Source organism: Sciurus carolinensis, chromosome 2 (genome assembly GCF_902686445.1).
Source record: "Sciurus carolinensis chromosome 2, mSciCar1.2, whole genome shotgun sequence".
Classification (NCBI taxonomy): Eukaryota; Metazoa; Chordata; class Mammalia; order Rodentia; family Sciuridae; genus Sciurus; species Sciurus carolinensis.
The window spans coordinates 70,105,253-70,128,584 of record NC_062214.1 but is presented as its reverse complement, the minus strand read 5'-3'; the positions used below and the strand labels follow the sequence as shown (position 1 = coordinate 70,128,584).

Here is a 23,332-nt window from a genome sequence, read left to right as displayed (position 1 = left end):
ATTGGCCTCTTGAATTTTTCCTTAATGAACTGAGATGCCATTGCATTCTGATGGAGCTATGGGGCAGTTCAATTTGCACCTCTAAGGTATAAGTTTTTTTTATTTTTTTTTCTGAGCCTGAAATACTAATAGAGGATCAAAATCAGTTGCAATAGACCAGTCACCATGTTCTCTTCCTGATTGCTCTCACCCATCTGCAGTGTAATAGGCCCATCATTTAAGTGAATATGCTTATCACGATTCTCTATAGCTTCCCTGCAGAAAAGCATATTCCTTCTTGAAAAGAAAAGTGGCAATGAAATGGATATTTTAAAATGTCAATTATGCCAGAATGAATCTCTGTGAGGAGATCTGCAAAGAGAAGAAAAGGCCCGGGTTTATTTATTTTTCTACTGCAAACGGAACCATTCTGTAACTTCAGAATACTAATACAGAGTGCCTGATGTCTTCTCATAAAATAATCTTATGAATATACTTCCACTTACAGGAAAAGTTAGAGGATCTTTTCTTTTCTTTTGAATAATTAAATTCTAGGTCTCATTATTTTATTTATCTGTTCTATTGGCTCTGGGTCAGTAAAATGTGAATAGTGAACTATATAAATTCAGCAATTATCCTAAAAGGAATGTTGGGAAGATTAACTATAATTAAATCACGGCAAGACTCAGAAAATATATGAAGGGAGAGGTTGTAGCTTCACGAAGATGCCTGACTGATGTGATACCATCATGTTCCTACCCCAGTACAGACATATATAAATGCTGTGTAAAATTCATTCAAAATGTTTTTAAAAATATAAGCTTAAAATAAAGGCAAAGAAATTCCCAGCTACTATACAAAGAGAAAACACAGAGCCAGAGCACTGAGGGAGGATGATATAAGACAAGAGCAGTGAGCTTACTGATAGAGGGCAACAATGATGAAGAATGTGCAATATTTAGGTAGAAAGAGCCAGAGGGACAGGTGGGACAGGGTAGTGAGCCTAGTAGCTTAAGATCTCATATGTATGGGAATCAGGGAGGTGGCAGAGATGTGTACTTGACCAGGTTGGGAAATGATACAGAACAATGGAATGATCACATAAGAAAAGATAAAATGAAATTTGTACCTCAGAGCATACACATATACAATGCCCAGAGAACTGTAGACCTAAATGTAAAAAGCAACATGTTAAGATATTCTTTGTATGTTGTATGCCATAAGAAAAAGTAAAGCATAAACACACACACACACACACACACACACACACACACACTCACACACACACACTTGTAATAATTTAAAAAAAATTAATTAAATAGGAGTATTAAAATTTCTTTAAGAGAAATACAAACTGGAATAAATATCCATGATGGATTTACTGTAAGATATTAGTACGCTGGCTGTGTAAAGAATTCTTTCAAATCGGTAAGAAGAAGACAACAGAGTTGAAAAAATGGACAAATATTATAAAGAGAAAGAGGAGGAGGGGGAGGGGACGGGAAAGGGAAGGGGGAGAGGGAAGAGAAGGAGTAAACTAAAATGGCTAATAGTCAAATACTGTGCTTCCCTCCTTATCAGGGAACTGCCACTTAGACAATGAGATACCATTCACACCTATACATTAGCAAATAATTGTCTTCAAAGAGGTTTATTTAATAAGGCTAAAATGTGAATTCCCCATGACCTAGCAATTCCATTTATGTTAGTCAGATTTCCATCATTGTGACAAATACCTGAAATAAATCAATTTAGATGGAGGGAAGGTTTATTTTGCCCATGGTTTTAGAGGTTTCAGTTCATGGTCACTTGGCCCTGTTGCTTTCTGGCCTGTGGAGGCACACTATGTCATGGTGGGGGGGGTGGCAGAGAAGGCTGCTCACCCATGGCAGGTGGGAGGCAAAGAGAGGGAGGAAGGGGCACAGGTCCTAAAGTCCCCTTCAAGTGCACATCCCCAGTGACCTAACGTCCTACCACTAGAACCTACATCCTAATGGTTCCACTACCTCCCAGTCTCCAGCCTGTGGGCTGGTGACCAAGTGTTTAGCACAGGGCCTTTGGGGGACACTTAAGATAGGAACAATAATACCACTCATGAGTGTACATTCCTTAGCTGGTCATGAAATGGATTTGGTGGTATATTAATCCACCTCCAGCATAGGATCTACCTATCTTAGCATAGATCTATCTATTTATCTTAGGATCATCTACCAGTTACCTGTCTGTTAACAGATTTATTATAACATATTGGCTCATGTGATTATGGAAGCCAAAAATTCCCATGATTGGCCTCTACAAGCTAGAGGCCCAGCAGAACCAAAAGTGATGTTCAAAGACCTGAGAGTCAGAGAGCTGATGTTATAGATTTCAGTCCAGTCCTGAAAGCTTGTGAACCAGGATTATGGAGGCAAGATAAGCTTGATGTCCAAGCGCAAGCAGTAAGGTGGAGGAGAGTAAATTCCCAACCTTCTTCCAACTTTTTGTTCTATTCAGGGCCTCACTGGACTGGATAAGGCCCACCCACACTGGGAGGGCCATCTGCCTTGCCTATCCTACCAATTCAAATGCTAATCTCTCCCAGAAACACCCTCATAGATGTACCCAGAAATAAGAATGTTTAACCAGATTTTCTGGTCAGCCATAGAAAATGGTTCAGTCATGTTAACACGTAAAATTAACCATCATCAGTGGTTCACAACAGGCATTTTTAAAAAAATTTAAGATGCATAGAACAGAGTGAAAGTTATCAGGGTACATTCCACTCAAGAGAGGACATGCTTTGCTTAGTGATTCTGTCCTGGGAGTTGGGAGAGGTGGAGGGGGAGAGGGGTGGGGGATGATAGTGAGGGTGAAGCTGAATGGTATGTGCATGGAGGTTTGCCTGATTGTTCTCCACATCTTCTTCTGTGTATTTGAGAAAGCTAATGTAAGAAGATGTGTTAGACACCTCAATGGATGCACACTCAATGACACTGTTCTTATGCTGTGTGTCCCTTCAATTGGGCCATCTTTCTCTGGTTTACTAGTTGATCCAATTATTGGCTGACTTCCTGGCCTCACTTTTTTACAGATGATTCTGCATTTGTGTCTTTGTTCAAATGGTTAGGATTTCTCAGGGATCTATGCTTTGGCCATTGACCTGGCCCTGATCTTTCAGCAGCTGCATTCACACAGGGTGATCCTTTTGGCTTTCTGTCACTGATCCCTCTCTGTGTGGTTCTCAACTTCACAGTCAAGGCTTGCAAGCTGCCTTTTTGGAGGCATTAGTTGGGCATCTGAGCCCACAGTCCTGCCTGTTCACTCTTGCCTGCCTGCCTGCTAATCTCTCTGGATTCAGATGTCTGCTTGATTTGCATCCTTCAGTCCTATGCCTCATGTATAGAAGATGCTTAAGAAGGATGGGGTCATTATTTAGCTCTAGTTTCTTAAATGTTCAGAAGTACATTTTCTTCCCTTGCAAAGTGGGAGGAAGGAGGAGTTTAGTGGGAAGGGCAAGTGGATTGTGAATGAATCACACAATGGATGTGGATACATAGCTCATAATATTTCCCTGATATCATTAGTTTCCCTCTCTAGAGGAGGCAAAAAGGACATGGAGATGGCCATTATTATTTTCTTTCAGATAGTATGTGTTTTCAGATATTTGAGAACTCCTGCTCCGACACCCAACTTTTTTTTTTTTAAGTTTCATTTTAGAAGAGAAAAAAATTTATCAACACCATTTTGACAAAGATGAAAAATGTGTTAAAAAATAGTACCTCAAGCTACCACTAGGTTGAGCCCAACATAATTAATGTGATTAAATTGAAGGAAGTTAGTCATTTCTGTATATAATTTTTTATTAATGATATTCAGATTTAATTAATCGTGTCCAGTCCTACTTAATGACATTAGTATGCAAGTAGGCATTCCCAAAACTATTCTGTGAAGTCCCATGAGATGTTTCTGAAAATGGTAGTCCCTGTGCTCCTTAGGCTGTCTGTACTTTCCTCCTTGGACAATTCCAAAGTGCCATATAAAGGCCTTGAGAAGTCCAGCAAGAAAAAAAATCTATTTAATTCTATTTAACATGTCTGTCATTTTACAAAATTATTTTTTACCGTGTGTACTGTTAGGTGCACATGGAAATGTGAATTTCAGTGTCATACCACAGCTTGTGCTTGGACTTGTTGATAAGTAGTGTACAAGTTTATGGAGGTGTTTGCTTAGTCTTTCAGAGACACACTGTGAGGTCTTCTCCATTGTGGTAGAGCATACTATAAAGAATTTAATTTCCACACAGTCTGGGGCTTCCACTTACTACTCTTCTTTTTTGGGAAAGCCACTTAATCTCCCTAAGTCCATTTGTACATCTACAGAGGACATTGGTGATGGTGTGCCAGCCTCCCAGGGTGGAAGTCAAGGTGAAAGTCAGTACTCAGAAGTGCCTCCTCCACTCCTAGCCTGGAGGAGGGCTCCTAGAAGCTATAGTTATTACCATCTGTGGTGAAGAGACCCTCATTTACAAGGAAGGCCATGTCATTGGCCTCAGAGTGTCAGAGATCTGGGGCTGCAGGGAGAGACTGCCACTCATGTCCTCAGCCTCATGTTGGATGCATGTATGTTGTCCCTTATTTGATTTTTATTGTCAAATTAAAAGTGGTTCAGTTGAAAAATAGAATGGTGGCAGACAGTCGTTTCTGGCTTGGGTTTATGGGAGGTTTGAGAGGGAACACCTGCCCATCACACTGAGAATCAGCCACTGCAGGAAAGGGCAGCGCCTTGGGCATTGCACACCCTGCATTTTAAGGGAGAAGAAGAGTGGACCCCAGGGGAGAGGGCACTTAGCTGCCTAGTAGGTTGTTCAGGGGGAAGTTGGATTTGATCTTTCATCCTGAAGGAAGAGTACAGAATTCTGGGAAAGAGAGAAATGAAGGTGGGACATTCCAGGCCAACAGGAACACATGCAGTAGTTCCCCCTTATCCAGGGATTCATTCTGTAGTTTCAGTTACCCATGATCAATTGCAGTCCCAAAACTTTGATATTTGCATTTACTCTTTGAAGAAAGACCATACCCATATTTCTTTGCAGTATATTATTAAAATTATTCTATTTTATTATTAGTAATTCTTAAACTATTACCATGCCTAATTTATAAATTAAAGTTTATCATAGGTATGTAAGTATAGAAAAAACACAGTACCTACAGCGTATGGCACTATTTGGGGTTTCACTGGGGGTCTTGGAATGTATGCCCCATGGATTAGGGGGAGACTATTTATTAATGTGACCAAAGTGTGGAGACAAGTAAGCAGTGTGGCAGGTCCCAAGGAATGTAGTTGATTTGATGGAGAAGACAGGGTGAGGCAGAATAGGTGTCAGAGGTCAAATTCTCATTTTAATAGCCAAGGAGAAGTCTTGGGGTCTTCATCAGAGGGCCAATGTGGTAGGGTGGGACATGTACTTTTCTTAAGTGACTGGAAGGTAAGGGTGGGGGTAAAGACCTGCCCAGCAAGGGTTCCTTACAGGGCCCCTGGGGAGAGAGTTCAAGGCCTGAGTGAGGGCCAGACAGGACCAAGGTGAAAGACAATGTGGAAGAAGAGTCAGCAGAGCTGGTGTGGACAGTCCAGGCAAGGGAGCAGGCAGTAGGAGGGTAAGGTAGAAACTTGGGGGAATAAGACTTGCTTGGATGTGGGAAACAATTATTGAGTTTCTTACTCCATGAAGAACCAAGGAGCTATGGAGGGGGTGGGTATGGCTTGGAAGTGTATGGGTAGGGACTTGAGAATGTAGGGAAGTTCAGACTTGCCCTCTGAAGTTTCTCTGACTGAAACAAACTGAGAATAAGCAGATTAACAAGAGAAAAGCATACCAATTTACTAATATGCATATTTGTGTAGGAGTCACACAAAATATGAAGGTCAAAGAGGGTACTGATGGTTTGAACTTAAATATCCTCCTTATAAGGGAGAGGGAAGAGGGGAGCTGGGGACAGTTTCAGAGGGAATAATGAAGGATTCCTAGGGAAGAGAATGAGCCCAGAGGACAGACAGTGGCCTGGAACAAAGTTCCTCCGTGCTCTAGGTGTGTTGTTTGATTTTTTCCTCTTCTGTGCTGAGTTTAATCTTACTTGGTTAATGACATTTCAGTAAGAGGATTAAAGGCAACTTGGTTCCTTCTTGGTAGAACTGGTCTGTAGGTAGAGAAGGGAACTTTAGGGAAGACCCTTCCCTGTATTTGCTGCTTTCCAGGTGTTCTCAGGTTGAGGTCCCAAATGGCATGTTTTGTGGGGGTCACTTTCTGAACCCCAACAAGAGTCACTTGTCAATCTGTACTAGTTAAAGCCATGGTGGGGAAGAGCTCCATGGGGAGGACTAGAATGCATAGGAGAATATGACTCTGACACTTTGCCCAGGTGGAGGAACTGGTACCCTGGAGGACCTTGGAGAGTGGCCAGGTTGGACTGAAACAAGCAGCAACTGACCCTTAGGATTTTCAGCGATGGTCACAAGAAGATCAAGTGGAGTTTTAAAAGACAGAAAAAGTGAGTGTAGGATTTTCCCCCCTTAGAAAGGAAACAGAGAAAGAATAGAAGAAACAGGTGGGAACAAGGCATTTTCCTGTAAAGATGAACAACTGATTGTCGGAGAATGGGAAGAGAAGCAATGGATGTAGGAGATTCAGCAGGGAAGGAAAATAGAGTTGAGCTGAGGCTAAGGAAGAGAGCTTTTTACTTTTTGGAGGGAACAATGAAAGACATTTCCGTAGGTCGTCTTCTCTCTGGAAAGTGGGAGTGATGTCTATGATATGCAGAGGGGATCACTGCACTAGAAATACATGGAGCACATTTTGAGGAGATATTTCCAGTAGTGGCCAGTGCTCTTTGGAGGGTTGATTCGAGTCATCTTAATTAGATTCTGAAAGGAGCTCCCAAAGAAGACCTGCAATATTATTTTTACGAAAACATTGGAATATCTGTGTGGCTTCTTAAAGTCAAAGCTGAAAATGACAACATTCGTTTGGATGTATGTCTGTTTTTTGTTTGTTTGTTTGTTTTGTTTTGTTTTCATCAATACTCAGTCTTGACAATCTTATTCAGGGATCTTGCAACAAAGTAAGGGTGTTGTACGGTAGGAGAAACTGGAAGTTGTTATTGACCAAGGGACCCATCAGTTGCCAAAGAAAATTACCTCCTATGCATGACAAAGTGTGATTCCACTGTAGAAAAAAAAAACCATCAGGTTTGGGGAGCCATTAGCCAATAGATAAATCATAAGTGCTTTCCTTTCCTCACATGGCAGAGAGATGGGGCAGGAGAGTATAGTATAAGGCAGACATGGCCATATTTGTGGCTCTGGGTGGTAACTGGTGAAACAAATGATTCTTTAATGCTGTGAAGCACCTGCTTGCCTGGTTCTCTGAGCCGGTCTGTGTTTGAACTGGTCAGCCACCTGGGAGGCATATATCTTGCATGTAATTTCACTTTTCTCCACTAGTGCGTTCTCCCTTCTCTGCCTTGGCTAATTCAGTGGCAGCAGTAGTACGTTTTAAAAATTATAATGCATTTTATAATTATTCTTATTATTAACTATTGTTGTTAAGCTCTAATTTATAAATTAAACTTTATTGTAGGGATGCAGGTATAGGAAAAAGATAATATATTTAGAATTTGGTACTATTCCTTCAGTTTTAGGCACTAGGTTTTGGTTCATATCCTCTGGGAGCTACTATATTCCTTTATTGATCTCAGCTGTGTGCTGACATATGTAGCTAATAATTAGACTTAACCAGTACTCTTTAAACTCTATATAGAAGATGTCATGATTTCTGTTTTACAGAAAAGAAAATAAGCATATTGATGAGGTGTGCCATGTCTTATGCAGTGTTGTATAGTGAGTAGCTGAACTCACTATACACAGGGCTCTAACTTAGAGAGGGAAGCTTGTCATCTAACTCTCCCCACTCTGTTCTGCAGACTTGGAGGCACCCCAGACTTCTACAGTTGCTCCAATTTTATAGACAAGTTACTGCTCCTAGGCAGAGGGTGGGCACCCAGATAAACCCTGGGGCCAGCCCTACTTTAACTGGGAAGTTGCTGTGTGATCTGCTGCCTTTTGTGCTCTCATCCAAGAAAGGGCTTAGACTCTCACTGCTGGGCAGGTCCTTACAGATCTGTCATTTCAATCAGTCTTGCTTTGACCCAGAGTGGTTAAGATGCTAGCTCCAGGTCTCACAGCTGGCTGACAGGAGATCTACAACAGATTCATTATGCACCATTTGTGGTAATGGAAGTATAAACCAGTGTCGTTTTGACAATGAGCTGGAGACCTAGAGGGTAGGTGGGAATGCTTGGTCTGTGAGTTAGAGTTGAGCCAGAGAAGCAGCAGGGATTAGATATAAGAGACGGATTGATGAATTGGCTGTGCAGCCAATTTTATGTGTGAGGCCTGACTAAGAAAGTGAGAGATCCTCAGGGAAGAGTGTAAGGACCACAGGGACTCTCAGGCAGGGACTCTAGGCATCAGACTGAAGTTGAAGTCCACAGGGATTATTTCTTTTTCCTTAAGGAAGCCTCACTCTGCCTTAAGGCCTTTCAGCAATTGGGTAAGGACCCACATTATCTAGGATCCTCTCCTTTACTAAAAGTCAAACGATTATGAACTTTAATCACATCCTCTGGAGTTTTACAGCAACACCTAGAGTGGAGTGGTAGCTAGCCAATCAACACCTCAAAAGGACTGTACACATGGCATCCAGCAGAATTACTGGAACCAAAGCTGGTGCCACAGTTGCGCAGGGTGGAAGGATTGTCTCCCACTAACTCCAGGATTCTGATCTGTGTTGGTGGATGATCCACACCTGCTTGCTGGGGTGCTGCAGGGAGACTGAAGCCCAGACCTTTTCCTGGAGACTTGGGGACACGTTTAGAATTCCTTCCAGCAGCCAAGTTCCAGATAGAATCAGGACCTTTGAGAGCTGGAAAGAACCTAAAGAGCTCCTGAATACTTGCTTCCTGAGATCAGTCTTAGAAGTGACTGTCCATATTTGCACACCACCTGTGACAGATTCATAGAGATAGAAAACAGAATGTGGTTACCAGGACCTGGGGGCAGATGAGGGGGAGTCAGTAGGCAGAATTTCAGTTGTGCAAGTTGAAAAGAGTGCTGGAGATGGATGGTTGCACAATAATGTGAATGCACCTAATGCCACTGAACTGTACACTTAAAATGATTCAGATAATACATTTTATGTTATGTATATTTTACCACAATTTAAAAAATGAAGAGTATATACCTGTAATACCAGCCGAGGGGAAACTGAGGCAGGAGGATTACAACTTCAAGGCTAGTCTGGGAAACTTAGCAAGACCTAGTATCAAAATTTAAATAAGGCTAGGGATGTAGCTCAGTAGTAGATTGCCTAGCATACATGAAGGCCTGGGACCACAAAAACAGGAAATGAAAAGAACTCAGCCACGAATCTAGTAAACACTCACCAAACGGTACTGTCAAAGGCACAGGGCCAGTCACAGAAACTTAGTACACATGGATTCTAGCTACAATTTTTCTGCATGTCCCAGAGTTTCTGCCTTCCCACAACTCTGGGACTCGGATTCCAATCCCTGCTTTCTCCTGTTCCTCTTCTCCAAATGTAATGGTAACCATGTCTCTGTCCTTTCATCTGGCCAGGTGGGAATCTATTCTCCAAGGTGGTTTAACCAAGACATGTATGTGTGTGGAGGGGAAGCTGACTGACTCCCCTTTCCAAATTGGACTGTCAAATGTGACACTATTGCCTTGGATCACTTGGTGCACCAGGACATCATAGACAAGAGAGTAAACCTGACTTGCAGAAATTAAGGCAATATTTATGGTACTGTGGCAGCAGGCAGACCCTGTGACTCAGGATAGAAACTGAAGAAGAACTTGAAAAGATGAGCCCTACCCATAACATGGCACCTAAATGCATCCCCCCACTCACTATAACAATCCACACTCATGGCCATAACTATCAAAGAGATTGACAATGGAGGGAAGGAGATTCAGCTCTTTGAAATCCTCATTTTGGATTGAACAGCATGCAATATGAGCATGATAAGCCAGAACATTTAAAACAAAAAAAAAGCATCTTAATTTCAATATAGCATAAACAGAAAAGTACAAAGATCCTGTGTCCAGTGCCATGGATTTTTTTCAAAAGGAACACAAAAGATTAGGAAATAAAACCACCAGGACCCAAGAGTCTCCCCCTAGTCTCGCCTCCTAACCATACAGCCCCATAGCCAAAGATAACCAGAATCCTATCACCAAATATTTTTACTGATTTTTGCTGATTTTTGAATTTTCTAATGAATGTTTATAAGATGTATTGTTTTATGGTAACTTTTTTCACACATTACATTTGTGAGAATAAATCATGTGTAGCTCATTGTCGGTTGCTGTTTTGTAGTTTACATTAAATATACAAGAATTTATCCTTTCTTCATTTGGTGGAAATTTGGATCTTTTTTCAGTTTGGGATCATTATTGCTGCTTGGAGCATTTTTATGCATATGGTACACACTTGATTGCATTTCTATGGAGTATCCGTCTAGGAATGGGGGTGTTGGATCACAGGGTATGGGTATGTTTATATTTTAGTGAACACTATTCATTCATTTTCTGAAATTGCTTATACTAAAGTTACACTCCACAAATAAGTGGAAGAGTTTTATTTGCTACACATCCTTGCCAATAATTGGTGTTGTCAGTCATTTAAATTTTAATTCTGGTGGACAAAGGGTGGGAACCTGTGGTTGTAATTTGCATTTCTTTGAAGATTGATGGTGAATCTCTTTTGAATATTTTTATTGTGCATTTAGAAATCTTTTGCAAAAGCACATGCACAAATATTTTGTTCATTTTCTTTTAGTGCTTTGTTGGTTTTCATATATTTGATTCATGTGATTTTGGCTGAATGTACATATTGCAAACGTTTTCTTATGCTCTTTCTTTCTCACTTACAGTGATATCTTTTGGTGAAGAGAGGGCCCAGTTTATAAATCTTGATCCTTTAAGGTCAATACTGTTTATGCTCTGATTAGGAAATCTACACCTAACCCAATATCATGAAAACATTCTCTATGGTAGCTTCTAGAAGCTTTGTCGTTTGAACTTTCACATTAGGTTTATAATCCACCTGAAGCTGATTTTTCTTTCACTTTTTAAATTTTTATAGCCACGCTAGGGATTGAAGGCCTGACATATGCCAAGCAAGCACTGTACCACTAAGCTACATCCACAGCCCCGGAGCTGATTTTTAAGTGTATTATATGAAGCAGAAGTCAAGATTTTTCTTCCATATGGTTATCTAGTTGACCCAGCTCTGCTTATTACACCATTGCTCTCTATAAAAGCCCAATTTAATTTTTGATGCTTAAAAGCTGGCATTTTTCAGGCTGTATTCCTACTACTTTGCTGCTCCACATCCAGCATTCTGATAAGAAAGGCTGCACCCAATCACAATGCCTGACTTCAAATTATAGTACAGAGTGATAGTAACAAAAATTGCATGGTACAGGCATTAAAAACAGACACATATACAAAAGACACAGAATAGAAGACACGGAGACAAACCCACACTGATACAGTCATCTGATCCTTGACAAAGATGCCAAAAACATACATTAGAGAAAAGACAGCCTTTTTAACAAAAGGTGCTGGAACAACTAGTTATCTATATGCAGAAAAATGAACTAGACCTTTATCTCTCCTGCACGAACATCAACTCAAGATGGATCAAAGACTTCGGAATTAGACCAGAAACTATGTAAGTGCTAGAAGAAAATGTAGGGTCAACACTCTGGCTTTTAGGCACAGGCAATGACTTTTTCAATAGGACCCCTACGGCTCAGGACATAATGCCAAGATTTAATAAATGGGATGACATCAAATTAAAAAGCTTCTGCACAGCAAAGGAAATAATTAGGAATGTGAAGAGAGAACTAATGGAATGAGAGAACATCTTTGCCACCTACTCTTCTGACAGAGAATTAATATCCAGAATATATAAAGAGTTCAAAAAACTTTACACCAAAAAAATCAAATAACCCACTTAATAAATAGGCAAATGAATTCAACAGACACTTCCCAAAAGAAGAAATACGAATGGCCAACAAATACATGAGAAATGTTCAACATCTTTAGCAATTAGGGAAGTGCAAATAAGAACTACACAGGTCCTAGCTGTTTGAGAAGCTGAGGCAGGAGGCTCACAAGTTCAAATCTAGCCTCAGCAACTTATTGAGACCCTGTCTTAAAATAAAAAATACAAAGGACTGGGAATGTGGCTCAGTGTTTAAAGCACCTCTGCGTTCAATCCCTGGTAACCCCCCCAAAAAAGAATGAGTATTGAATTTTATCAAATATATGCTTTCTGAATCTAATGAGATAATCATAAAATATTTTCCCATTGTTTCATTAAGGTAGTGAATTTTTTGATTGATTTAAAAATATTAAACCAATATTAAACCTTGAGTCCTTAGATTAGATCCAACTGAGTTATTACATAATTTTTGTATCTAAATCCTTCTGATTTGATATTATTTTACTAATTTTTATTTATAATTATGTTTGAAAGTGATTGGCCTGCAACTTTTAAATATGTAAAGGTCAGATTTTATTATCAAGGAAATGGTAGCCACAAAAAGTGAATTGGAAGGTTTTCTTCTTTTTATGTTCCTTGAAAGATTTGGGGTAATATTGGTGATTTGTTTGTTCATTTTTATTTTCTTGAATACAGTTTGAAGTTACTTGAGAAGAGGAACTTAAATTATAGATTTGATTTCTTTAGTAGATACAGGACCATTTGAATTTTTTGTTGTAGTTTATTCTAGCATCAGTTTTGATGTTTGTATGTTCTCAGTAATTGTTCATTTCATTAAAAAGTCACAATTACTGGTGTTAGGTTGTTTATAATGTTTATTATCTATCACTAGAGATATTCACCTTTTTATTCCTGATAGTGTAATTTGTGTACTCTTCCTCTCTTTTTCCCCATTTCCATTTTTATCAGTCTTGTTAGGGCTTTATTAATTTAATTTTTCCTCAAAGAATCAACATTTGGCCTTGTTGAGTTTTCCTTTTATACATTTTATACACTTGTTTTCTCTTTTATTTTTCTCTGGTTCTTAATTTCTTTTCTGTCTTCAGTTTTACTTGGGATTTAATTTACAGTTCTTTTCAAACTACTTAAAAGTGAATAGATTTTTAGATGTTTATTTTTTCTAGTCTCTCTTGTTTCCTAGAATATGAGTTTAAAGTTGTACATGTTCTGTTAATCTGGCATTAGCACTATTATTAAATTTCTGGTAAAAAACACATAGCATGAAATTTACTATCCCAACCATCGTCAAGTGTGCCATTCAGTAGTGTTAGTATGTTCATAGAGGTTTGAAATCAATTTCCAGAACTTGTTTATCTTGCACATCTCACTGTATACTCACTAAGTGGTGTTTCTCATTCTCCCTCTTCCGGCTCTGGAACATTCTATTTCCTATTTCTATGAATTTGACTTTAGATTCTTTGTATAAGAGAAATTATTAAGTTTTTGTCTTTTTGCTATCAGCTTATTTTACTTGGCATAATGTTCTCAAAGTTTATTCGTATTGTGTCGCGTGACAGGATTTCCTTTCTTCCTTAGGATGAATAATACTCAATTGTGGAAACACCACATTTTATTTATTCCTTTATCCACTGATGGACATTTGGATTGCTTCCATCCTTTGGCAGTTGTGAATAATACTGTCATGAACATGTAGGTTGCTTCTGAAGCACTAGTTTTAAAACTTTGTATTTTTTTTATTACTCAGCTCAAAATATGTTTAATTTTTAGGATTTCTTCATTGATTTCAATATTATTTTAAAGTGGTTAATTTCCAAATGTTTTGCATATTTTCTAGTTATATTTTGTTGTTTATTTCTATATCAATTACACTGAAATCAAAAACAAATATTTTGTAATTTTAACATTTTGAAATTTTCTTACACTAGATTTAGACTTGCCCCACTACATGATTAATTTTGACAAAATTGCCTATGTGCACTTGTGTATAGTTCCTTGGTTCGGTAATTTATATATATTAATGAGGACAAGTTTGGTAATTGTGATGTTCATATCTTCTGTTTCCATTCTTGTTCTTACCCTATTGCTGTATAGTTTACTGAAAGAAGTTAAATTATACCTCTGTGATTTTAGAATTGACTTGCTATATTTTGTCAATTCTTCTTCTGTAAAATTCGAGAGCATATAACTGGATATATATACATTTAGAATTTAAATTTTAAATTCATTCCTAGTAGGTTGCTTTTGGAAATCATGAATTATTTCTTTTCCTTTGGGAATAGTTCTTTTTTAAAAATCTACTTTGTTTAGTTTCTTTTCTTTTATTTCTGTTTTTTGGTACTGGGAATTGAACCCAAGGACACTATTACCACAGAGATACATTCCCAGTCCTTTTTATTTTTTTATTTTTTAAATTTTTTACTTTGAGATGATCAGGCTCAAGTATGGAGGCTGGCCTTGAACTTGCCATCCTCCTGCCTCAGCCTTCTGAATTGCAAGGATTACAGGAGTGTTTCACTCTGCCCTGCTCAATTTTTTAAAACAAACTTTTTATTTTAGAATAGTTTTAGATTTACAGAGATGTTCAAAGATAGTAGAAAGAATTCTTTTAGACCCTATACTGACTTTCCCCTACTATTACTCTCTTATATTAATATGGTATATTTGTTGCAGCTGCTGAAACAGTATCAGTAATATATTATTGTTAACTGAAGTTCATACTTCAAGTTTTTTTTTTTTTTTTTTACCTAATTACCTGCTCCAGAACTTCTTTTAGAATACCATGTTAAATTTAGTCCTCTTTCTTTGGGCGTTTTTGAAAGAGTACTTACTAGTCAGGTTTTTACAGAATGTCACAGTTTATAGAGTATTTTTCTCATGGATTTTTGGGCAGAAAATCAGATCTGAAAAGGCACTATACTCAGCTTGTCAAATCAGGAGTATGTAATTTATACCATTGATATTAACCTTGACACCTGGGAGTTACATGCCATTTCTATGGGGAAACAGAATCTATACAAATTATTTAGAATCCTGTATAGGAAGATTGTCTGTTCTCCCTATTTATTTATTTTTTCATTAATTCATTTGTTTACATTTGTATAGACATATACAAATGTATATGAATGTCATTTTATGTTTTGGGTTATAATCTAGTACAGATTAAGAATCCCTAATCCAAAAATCCAAAATCTGAAACATGCAAAAATCATTAACTTTTCGAACACCAACATGATACCACAGATGGAAAATTCTTCATTTCATTTGCTGGGGCTTCATCGAAACACAGGCACCCTAAACATATTGTGTAAGATTACCTTTGGGCTATGCATGTGAGATGTATATGGAACATAAATGATTTTCATGTTTAGACTTGGGTCTCCTCCCTAAGATATCTCATACTGTGTATGCAAATATTCCAAACTATGGAAAAAAATATCAAAAATCCAAAACACTTTTGGTTCCAAGCATTTTGGATGAGAGAAATGCAAACGGTACTATTTATTTTGTTTCTTAAATTGCTCCAGCTTTTGTCCTTTCCCAAGATATCCAATATCCAGCTCACTTCCCTGTTTCCCTGCTCTCTAGGAATTTGTCCGCTCACATTCTCACTACTTCATTAGCCCTAGGCTAAAATTTCTTGTTTCCTAACCTCATGAAATGACCAGAGTTCTACTTAGTCTAATCGCCTCTTAACCATGACTTTCTGCTCTTTGTTGTTGTTGTTTTAACCTTTGGCTCCCACCACTCATGAATCCCCAAATGCCTTGAGTAGAAGAGCAACACACACTGCTGAGCTCATTTCAGGGTATTTTCCTACCAGTCACAATCTCAGCTCTCAAATCCTAGCTGCTTTGGTAGCTCTCTGATACTTCACAGAGATTGTGTTCTCTCGAATGCCATCAAGAGTTTCTAGTTGTTTCTGGTGGGTTGATTAGTCTGACATAAGGTAGTGCATTATAGCAGGATGTGGTATTTGCAGACACATTTTTTCCTTCTACTATGTCATGGGTGATAGGGTCACCTAATATTACAGGACCTGGTGCTTTGCATCCACTCCTCAAATACTCTAAGTAATGCAGATTTTGTAAGTCATATAGGAAAAGGTGTCATTCCTTGTATTTTTTTTTCTTCTTTATCAGTGGTCATAAGGACCTTGGCTTAGTCACAAAGGATTGGCTTCTGCCTTTTCTTTAAGGTAAGGAAAAAAATGATGTTCTTGAAAGAAGATGGTCACTAGCATAACCGTTTTTTAAAAAAAGCTTTTAATTGATGCATGATAACTCTTTACACTTATGGAGTTCAATGCACTGTTTCAGTCATTCTTATGTTGTACATTGATCAAGGTAAGGTAATTATACCCATCATTTCAGACATTTATCATTTCTTTGTGGTGAGAAAATTTGGAATCTTCTCTTCCATCTATTTTGAAATATACAATACATAATTGTTAACTATTTTCACTCGACTACATAATAAGATATCAGAACCTATTCTTATTTGATTATAAATTTGTATGTATTGACAAATCTCTCCCCAACCCTCTCTTTCCTACCCACTGGTAACCACTGTTCCATTTTCTATTTCTATGAGAAAATGTTAGATAACACATGAGTGAGGTCATGCAGTATTATCTTTCTATGCCTGGGTTATTTCACTTGGCATAATGTCCTCTAGGTTCATCCGTGTTGTCACAAATGACAGGATTTCATCCTTTTTGTGTCTAAATAGTATTCCATTGTATGTCTGTGCCACATTTTCTTTATCCTTTCATCCACTGATGGACACCCAGATTGATTCTTATATTGGCTATTGTGAATAGTGAGGCAATAAAAGACAACAGGTGCTAGCAGGGATGTAGAGGAAAGGGAACCCTTATACACCTTTGGTGAGAATGTAAGCATAACCATTATGGAAAACAGTATGGAATTTCCTCAAAATAATTAAAAATTAGAGCTATCATATGATTCAGCAACCACACTACTGGGTATGTATTCTAAAGGAAATGAAATTGGCACGCTGAAGACACTGAAGTGCTTAATGAAAGGAACAGAAGGAGAGCAGTAAAATGAACTTTTCAGCCTTGGGGAATCTAAAGACAGAGTAATTACTGGTGCAGAAGTTTGGTTAGGCCTTAAATAAATTAAGCCTCCCTGTTTGGTCAAATGTGGATTTGTTTAGGGGCCATGCTTCAGCAATGAAGTTTGTGATTCACTTTTGCACATGGGGCAGTGAAAACCTGCACTAGATCAAGCTGTATAGCTAAGATCTTCCTGCATGCTCTTGCCAAGTCCTGTCTCTGCACTTGGGCTTGGTGTTTCTCCATCCTCTCCAGTCAGTGACCTAGTTTTGTGTCATCTGCAGTTCTGAAGAATTGCTCTCTTCTTTGTCATCATCTAGGGATGAAAAGAACTCTGTCACTGGAAAATCCTCACAGGTTGACACTTAGCATATTTTTAATAAGATTATTCAACCAGCTACTAATCCACCTTTTTTTTTTTGCATCCAGTTCATATATTTCAGTGCATGCCTCAAAAATGTTGAGAAGGACCTGTCATGTGAGCCACATATGCTCTCTTTTGGATCTCCCTTACCTATGTTTGTAGACACCCTATTAAGGAAAGAAATGGGGAAAATTCCATAAACTTCCTCTTATTGAACTCATTTTTTATTCTAATAAGTATCACTTTTCTTAAAGGTGATCACACCAACCATTCAGAACTGCATTGTTCAACGTGTTTGTCACTAGCTGCATGTGGCTGTTTAACTTTTATTTAAATGTATTAAAATGAAATGGATTAAAAATTCAGTTCCTCATTTGAACTAAGCACATTTCAAAACAAGGCCTACCGTCTTGGAGAGCAGAGATAGAAAGGTTATATCCTTGCAGAAAGTTCTGTTGAACACAGCTGTTTTAAAATCTTGTTCTATTATCAGATTTGAGCTCACCAGTCACCAAAATCACCTTTAAAGATGACACCATGGTTCTATTACTCACATCAGTCTAAAGAGCAGGGATTGAGTGTGAAGTGCCTTTTTGGCTTCCAATGAAGTTGCACTGGAGGTGAAACAAGGCCACATTTGATTTTCTAGGATTTGTGCCTGTGGAACAGCACTGTCTGTCTTGCTGGTGTTGACATGACTATTATTATTGTTAAGGGCAATCAGAGTAAAAGATGTGATTCACAATGGTTGGCCCTGGATATAGGTTTCTGAGCTCTGTTGGAGTTGAGAGGCATGTTCTTGGGGAGTCAGCCATGACGTTGGCTTATTCCTTAAGTGGATGTCATGCAGGGTGATTGCAGTGTGTGAGGACCTTATAAAAGGAGTATCTGGGGTCCTCCGTTTATTTCTTTTACAACAATTTTAGTAGAAGAAAATTCTCCAGTTTCAAAAGACCGAAGAACGTGTCTCCAGCTTTTCTGGGGTTGACAACTTCAACTACTAAATCCGATCCTGAGTGGGTAGCCCCTCTCCTGTCTGTCGTGAGCCTGGAGTGCTCCCAGTCCCCCATCCGAACCTGCCAGTTTGGTTTGCTGGTGGATGGTAAGTGGGAGAGGAACAGATGGAAATATCTCAGGACCCAGGTCCTAAACAACTTTGTTAGCAGAGAAATTATTATTATGCCCCAAAGAAGAAAAATCTTCATTAGCTGAGTGAAAACATTAAAAAAATAATAAAGTGCTCCTCAGGCACTTGGGATTTCTTGCTGTTGTGTTAACAAGATCTGTGAAAAGCCATCCACCCTTCTGAGTGTTTGTTTGCTCAGTGGTGTCTACATCCAAGGAACAGATCATGAACCAAGCATGTGGGGGACAAGGGTGAAGGCAGGGTTAGAGGATGGATCCCTGAGCTGGCTTTCCAGCTCTGTGACCTCAGGGAGGCCATTGCAGTGCTCAGTAATTTTTATCTGCTGCCCCTTTTGCTGCTTCGCAGAGTTAGTGTGAGGACCAGAAGCGTTTGTGTGCAGGTGCTGTGTTAGCACTTTGTGTATCTGCTCTGGTCATGGCAGGAACGAGGTAAGCTGTCATCATCCCCTTTGGTAGACGAAGGCTCTGAGCTTAAACAGCATGGAGATCACAGAGGAAGCCCTCGCTGAATGTTTAACACTTTGTCATTTTAATGGGACGATCTCTTAGCTCCTGAGTTCTGCTTTCTCTGTGGGACCTTAGGTGAGTCAGGGAAGGTCTCCCAGCCTTTAGCATGACATGTGTGGTGTGGGGATGACAATCCTTGAATGTGGGGAGTAAGTAAGAGGCAGCAGGCTGGGCATATGTGTGGTCACATGATGACAATGGAAGGTTCAAGGCCAAGAGCCAGTAAAAAACTGGGATGGCTGACATGCCTCTCAGAAGGCAGCGGTCATAGCATGCACCACAGCTCAGGTGTTCCACTTGGTCCCCACTGTCAGTGTGTTATTGGGTGTGAGTTTCTCCTTTGACAGCCTTTGGCTGTTCTCCCCTCTCCTTTCTTTGTCCTTTTTTTAAAAAATATGTTATTTAAGGGCTAGGGATATAGCTCAGTTGGTAGAGTGTTTGCCTCACAAGCACAAGGCCCTGGGTTCAATCCCCAGTACCGTAAAAAAAAAAAAAAAAAAAAAAAAAAAAAAAGTTATTTAAAATATTTTAATGTTGACACAAAATTGTTGTACATACTTATGGGATACAGTGCGATATAGAGTGTATTCAGTGTGTAATAATCGAATCAGAGTAATTAGCATTTTCATCACCTCAAACGTTTGTCATTTCTTTGTATTGAGAATATTCAAAATTCTGTTTTCTATTTTGAAATATGCAGTAAATTGTTAATGATAGTCACCTATAGAACAGAAGAACTTTCCCCTCCCGTCTAGCTGTATTTTGGTATCTGTCTCCATCCTGTCTCCCTCTGCCTACCCTTCCTAGCCTCTGGTGATCTCTGTTCTACTCCCTGCATTTATGACATCAAATTTCTTAGCTGCCACGTAGGAGTGTTAACTGTGCTCACCTAACTTTATAGAACACCAGAATTTATTCCCCCTATGTAATTGTAACTTTGTATTCATGGACCCATCTCTTCCTATTCCCATCTCCTCTCTACCCTCCCCAGGCTCTGGAAACCACTATTCTATTTTCTTTCTGTGAGAAAACTTTCTATGAGAAAAATGTTTCTATGAGAAAAACATCCGACTTATTTCACATAACATACTATCCTCCAGTTCCATCCTCTTCAATGCAAATGACAGGGTCTCATTCTTTTATGGTTAAATACTCCTCCGTTGTGTATAGACCACTCTTTCTTTTCACATCCATCCACTGATGGACACTTTGGCTAATTCCACACCTGGTCTGTTGTGATCAGTGCCTGTTCATTCTTTGCTCTTCTGTTTCTCTCCCTGCATTTTATCTCCTTTGGTTCTTTTTCCCTTCCTCCTTTACCTGCAAACTTTAACAGGTGTTTTTCATCAGGTGATGCTTATTAAATAAGTCTGGAGGTTAATATGTGTAAGTTTCTTTCCAAGAAAGCTGTTCAAAATGACTATGAAGAGAAGACAATGACGAATGTCAATGGCAGTGACGAGATAAGGAGGCAGGAGGGTGGGGTCAGTGGCTGTGAGCAGTGTGGTGCCTTTTCTGGATGTGGATAGGAGGTTTTGGCGACTGGTGCTCTAGTCTCCTGAGCTGGGTTCTGGGCCTGGAAAAGAAGAGAGTCAGAACACAAGGCCAAGTCTGCTGGGGCTCTGTGTGGTTCTGGGAAACTTTATTTTCTGTTTTATAATTTCCTTCTATTTTCTTTTCCACTCTTTCTGGAATTCCCATTTATCTGATGTTGGACCTCTTGATTTAATCCTTTGTCTTATCTTTTATATTTTTCGATCTACTTTGCTTTCTGCTCTGCCTTCTGGGATGTTTCAATGACTTTATTTTTAAATTCCTGTATTGAGATTTTTGTAGTTTGTCTTACTATTCAAGAGCATTTACTCTTCTTTTATCATTCCTTTTCTTTTTTTAGTAGTACCCCTTTTAGTTTTTGGAAGTTGCATGCTTTTATTTTATTATTACTTTTTAAATTTTTAGTACCAAGGATGGAACCCAGGCATGCTTAACCACTGAGTCATATCCCCATCCCTTTTTGTTTTTTTTTTTATTTTGAGAGAGGGCCTCATTAAGTTGCTAAGTCTGACTTTGAACTTGTGATCCTCCTACCTCAGCTTCCTGAGCTGCTGAGATTACAAGCATGTGCCACTGCACCAGGCATATTTTTTTTTTTAAGTTAAAATATTTTTTATTTTTATAGACACATTTTGATTCACATGTTCTTATATTTGTTTGAAGGTATTAGTTACTATTTGATTTCGCCTTCAATCATGTGAAATATTTGCTTCTCACCCTGCATTATCTTTGTTTCTTTGGGTTTCCTTGCATCTACTTGCCTGTATTTCTTCTTCATTGAGGCCTTCCTTCCAGATCCATGATCCTTGGTGGTTTATTCCTGTTTAGGAATAAAACACTGAAAGTTGATTGAAATATGTTTGCAATGGTGGCAATACTTTAGCATCACCTGGGAAGTGTTACAAAATACTGATTCTGGGAATCCCAGACTAGCTGGACCAAGATCTCCTGGAATGCAGATTGGGTATTGATAAATTGACATAGAGGGGTAAATATATTTAACTTCACAATAATTCCTATGTGCAACCAGGGCTAAGAGCCGGGTGTCACCTGGGGTAACAATACACTTCCTCTTGATGGTTGGCATACTTACCATGCAGTGAAACCATTCTAGTGCAGTTCGCTGCACTGGATGCCTAGGAGACTGATTGAATCCGTATGATTTTCTGTCTTTCTGCACCTTTGGCAAATTGCAGAGTGGGAGGAATTGTATAGTCCTACAGAGACTGTTCAGTGAGTTAAGTTTCAGAGATCTATGGGCAAGAAGAATGAGCTGCCATCAGGGGAAAGGGTGGGCAGTCTCTCTGGCAGAGGAGGCTACACAGCTGGGACAGGAAGTGTGGGAAAGGCAGCCGTGAAGAGTAAGGCCCAAGAGGGACCATCTGGAGGCAGATGAACCTCATCTGGGCAATGGAGTGGAAACTGCTAGGGGAATTTTGACTGGAAGTCAGAGAATTTGGCTTTATGAATCTGTTGAAGTCAGCCATTCATACTCTCCCAATCTCTGGGCAACTGGTGGAGTCCAGGATTGGTAAGAAATGATAGATTATAAGTAGGAAAACCCCAAAGTTTGACAGGGACATGTTGGAAACAGCAGAGGCACATGAGTATTTCTCCATATCTGAGGGAGGTGTCTAGGGCCTGGGACATCACCGCCAACTGGCTTGTGACTTTACATCAACCATATTTCTCTTGAGACCTGCACTTGTTCAACTGGGAAATTAGAATTATGGCTTCCCAGGGAAGAGAATGTACTGCAAAAGAATGAATGGGTTGCTGGGTGGTGGGGGATGGAGGTAAATAGACTTGGGACACGGGAGGCAAATTTGATGTTTTTATTTATGACGAAGTTTATAGCATAACCTTCCCCCATACAGTCAAGACCAGGTTTGCTCTTGCACCTGCAGGCTTGTTAAGGCACAAAGATGGAAGGCAAAGGGAGTAAGCACAAAAGGGCACTCTGGAGGCTGGCCCCTCACTTGGAGTGAGCTGGGCTCTGGGACTGAGACCCAGGCAGGGGCCTTTCCTTTGCCTTTCTTTTTCTCCCAGACTGAGTGTAGCACTTCAGTTCTCAAAGGAGGAAGGTGACCTTTTGACTCAGTGCTTATTGTCCACATTTTTGATTAAAGATATTATAGACAGGCAGAAATTATTTGTGTTTTCTTTGTAAAATGCTTAGTTGTGCAATAGAGGAACACATTCTGGACCAAAATTCAGTTTTCACGAATAAATCTGGAACTCTCCCTTGGTTACCATTTACAAAGCTCTTCTCCCCAGATAGAACCATTTTTAGGGGTTCCATGTGTTTCCTTCCAGATATATATTACACATTTATATAAGAAGATATGTATTTGTAGGCACATGCATTGATTCATTTTTCATTGCTATAATGAAATACCTTAGGCTGGATAACTTTATAAAATAAAGAGACAATATGGCTCACAGTTTTGGAGGCTGTGTTAGTCAACTTTTTGCCACTGACAAATACCAGAGAAAAGGGACTTAAAGGAACAAATATTTATTTTAGCTAATGGTTTCAGAAGTTCTAGTCCATGGTTGACTGACTTCAAGGCAGAAATAACATGGTGGAAGGGTGTGGCAGAGGCAAGAAGCTCAATGC

The 23,332-nt window shown here is 39.2% G+C and overlaps 1 protein-coding gene and 1 non-coding gene across 8 annotated transcripts in view; both read left to right on the top strand.

Annotated features, from left to right (window-relative positions):
• The window catches only part of Apba2 (amyloid beta precursor protein binding family A member 2), a 265,008-nt gene that overhangs the window by 133,907 nt on the left and 107,769 nt on the right, over window positions 1-23,332 (top strand). The gene's annotated exons all lie outside the window — the stretch shown is intronic.
• On the top strand, window positions 19,569-19,642 carry Trnav-cac (transfer RNA valine (anticodon CAC)). The gene has a single exon. It is a non-coding gene; the product is annotated as a tRNA-Val (tRNA).